The following is a 2,622-nucleotide window of genomic DNA, read 5'->3' as shown; positions in this document are numbered from 1 at the left end:
TTTCTGGGTAAGTCTCTAAGAGCTTTCTACACCTGGATTGTGCAACATTTACCTATATTCTCTTCAAAATTCTTCGAGCTCTGTCAAATTGGTTTTCAGGTCTTGCCATAGATTTTCAAGTAGATTTAAGTCAAAACTTTAGCTCGGCCACTCTGGAACAGTCACTGTCTTATTGGTAAGCAACTCCAGTGTAGATTTGGCCTTGTTTTTAGATTATTGTCCTGCTGAAAGGTGAATTCATCTCCCAGGGTCTTGTGGAACGCAGACTGAACCAGATTTTCCTCTAGGATTTTGCCTGTGCTTAGCTCAGTCATAAAGGATTGGTGTCCCGTCTGCGGGACAGTTGAGCTAACGTAGGCTAATGTGATTAGCATGAGGTTGTAAGTAACAAGAGAATTTCCCAGGACGTAGACATATCTGATATTGGCAGAAAGCTTAAATTATTGTTAATCTAACTGCACTGTCCAATTTACAGTAGCTATTACAGTGAAATAATAACATACTATTGTTTGAGGAGCGTGCACAGTTCTGAACTTGAAAATGTATTAAAAAAACAATTAGGCACATTTGGGCAGTCTTGATACAACATTTTGAAAATAAATACAATAGTTCATTGGATCAGTCAAAAACTTTGCACATATACTGCTGCCAACTACTGTCCAAAATCTAAATTGCGCCTGGACTGGAATAATACATTATGGCCTTTCTCTTGCATTTCAAAGATGATGGTTAAAAAAAAAAATGTAACATGTTTTTTCTTTGTATTATCTTTTACCAGATCTAATGTGTTATATTCTCCTACATTAATTTAACATTTCCAAACTTCAGTGTTTCCTTTCAAATGGTATCAAGAATATGCATATCCTTACTTCAGGTCCTGAGCTACAGGCAGTTAGATTTGGGTATGTAATTTTAGGTGAGAATGTAAAAAAAGGGTCCGATCCTCACGATGACAAGCATACCCATACGATGATGCAGCCACCACTATGCTTGAACATATGGCGTGGTACTTGCTAAAGTATTGGATTTTCCTCAAACATAACACTTTGTATTCAAAACAAAGTTAATTAGTTTGCCACTTTTTTTTTGCTGTATTACTTTAGTGCCTTGTTGCAAACAGGATGCATGTTTTGGAATATTGTTTTATTCTCTACAGGCTTCCTTCTCTAAACTGTCAATTAGGGTTAGTATTGTGGAGAAACTACAATGTTGTTGATCCATCTTTAGTTTCTTCTATCAAACCCAATGTACTCTGTAACTGTTTTATAGTCACTGTTGGCCTCATGGTGAAATCTTTGAGCTGTTTCCTTCCTCTCAGGCAACTGATTGGGAAGGACACCTGTATCTTTGCAGTGACTGCTGTGTATTGATACCGTCCAAAGTATACAGGTTGATCCAGAGCATCCCAAACATGCTCAATGGGCAACATGTCTGTGAGTATGCAGGCCGTGGAAGAACTGGGACATTTTAAGCTTCCAGGAATTGTGTACAGATCCTTGCGACATGGGGCCGTGTATTATCATGCTGAAACATGAGGTGATGGCGGCGGATGAATGGCACAACAATGGGCCTCAGGATTGTCATTCAAATTGCCATCAATAAAATGCAATTGTGTTCGTTATGCCTTCCCAAACCACAACCGCACCGCCGCCATGGGGTACTCTGTTGACAATGTTGACATCAGCAAACTGCTCACCCACATAATGTCATACACGTGGTCTGCCGTTGTAAGGCCGGTTGGATGTATTGCCAAATTCTCTCAAACGAGAAGAGAGAGCGAGAGCATTAGAGGGAGCATACTTAAATTCACACAGGACACCGGATGAGACAGGAGAAATACTCCAGATATAACAGACTGACCTTAGCCCCCCGACACAAACTATTGCAGCATAAATACTGGAGGCTGAGACAGTAGGGGTCGGGAGACACCTTGGCCCTGTCCGATGATACCCCCAGACAGGGCCAAAAAGGCAGGATATAACCCCACCCACTTTGCCAAAGCACAGCCCCCACACCATTAGAGAGATATCTTCAACCACCAACTTACCATCCTGAGACGAGGCCGAGTATAGCCCACAAAGATCTTACCCACGGCACAAACCCGAGTGGGGCGCCAACCCAGACAGGAAGATCACGTCAATGACTCAACCCACTCAAGTGATGCATGGAAGAGTACCAGTAAGCCAGTGATGCAGCCACCATAATAGGGTTAGAGGCAGAGAATCCCAGTGGAGAGATGGGAACCGGCCAGGCAGAGACGGCAAGGGTGGTTCATCGCTCCAGTGCCTTTCCGTTCACCTTCGCAACCCTGGGCCAGACTACACTCAATCATAGGACCTACTGAAGAGAGGAGTCTAAAATAAAGACTTAAAGGTCAAGACAGAGTCTGCGTCTCTGACAAGGATAGGCAGACTATTCCATAAAATTGGAGCTCTATAGGAAAGCCCTGAAAGCCCTGCCTTCAGCTGTTTGCTTAGAAATTCTAGGGACAGTAAGGAGGCCTGCGTCTTGTGACCGTAGCGTACGTGTAGGTATGTGCGGCAGGACCAAATCGTAAAGGTAGGTAGGAGCAAGCCCATGTAATGCTTTGTAGGTTAGCAGTAAAACCTTGAAATCAGCCCT

The sequence above is a fragment of the Salvelinus sp. IW2-2015 genome, unplaced genomic scaffold, assembly GCF_002910315.2.
Source record: "Salvelinus sp. IW2-2015 unplaced genomic scaffold, ASM291031v2 Un_scaffold6244, whole genome shotgun sequence".
NCBI lineage: Eukaryota > Metazoa > Chordata > Actinopteri > Salmoniformes > Salmonidae > Salvelinus > Salvelinus sp. IW2-2015.
The sequence above is the reverse complement of the archived record's forward strand: the minus strand, read 5'-3'. Positions refer to the sequence as shown.